Here is a 1,136-nt window from a genome sequence, read left to right on the forward strand (position 1 = left end):
CTATTGGCATAAGTCTTACACATGAGATTTTCAAAATGTACCATTTGGTCATTAAGCAATCTAGATCTTTGTTGTCTTCATTGATATTACATTGGTATCCTTAAATCTAATGTAGGGCTCTGGAAGTTAGTAAAGGTATGAATAATTCTCTTTTATAAGGAAAGTATATAATAATGTGAAGGTCTCTAAAACATCTAATACAGAGATATTTCAACACTTACAACTTTGAATCTTAACCATTTTAATCTTAATCATAGAAATATATGAATTTATTCTAAACATCTAACTTTCTATTCTCCTTTAATATTTGTTCTATTCAACTCATTATTTTAATAGTTTTCTCATTCAATAGCATCACAAAGGAAGGTAGGGATTGTTATCTACTATCACTATAGTAATAAAATATTCCATTAGCATGCAAGTGGGGACTATAATTTGCAGGTTAGAGTAGAGTGATCTTCAAAATATAATCAAAGATGTCTTTCAAATGATAATCTGTAAATATATAAGATTAACATTATGTTGTAATTCATGACAAGGATGCATCCCTAGAATTTTTTAACTATTATGTAAGCTCTAAAGGAGAAAATGAACATCTTCAAAAAAATGGTAAATCCATGAAATTTTATCTTATACAGGGATATGCCCTTACATTCTTCCTGAATGAGTGGTAAATGGATATATTAATATTGGCATTATGGTGAAAAAAGAAAAAATATAACTAGATTCCAAGCCAAATCTGAATCTTTTAAATGAATTCATAGACATTAAAAAATTAGGAGATAATGTAGTTGATGCAGAAGAGAAGGTCTCTTTTATTCTTGGTCAGATCAAGGGTTCTGAGGAGAATGACTTAAATGGATAGAATCACATTTATGTGGGAGATGCAAAACAAATGTTATTTCTGAACATGGAAGAAAGTAGGAACAAGAATATCTCCATAATCCATATGAAACTATCAAATATTATTCTTCTAAATTTGACTATGTGATTTTTTTTCTTTTGGATTGATATCACACAATCAAATCCAAATCTAGAAGCATATTTGATTGAAGAAAGCAATAAATTGGTACAGGACAATTCTAGATAAATAATGGACTATAGATAGTCAAAAGGGCTCTATAGGATGGTAGGCA

Source organism: Cupressus sempervirens, chromosome 1 (assembly GCF_028749045.1).
Source record: "Cupressus sempervirens isolate cs-2001-9-10 chromosome 1, ASM2874904v1, whole genome shotgun sequence".
NCBI classification, from domain to species: Eukaryota; Viridiplantae; Streptophyta; class Pinopsida; order Cupressales; family Cupressaceae; genus Cupressus; species Cupressus sempervirens.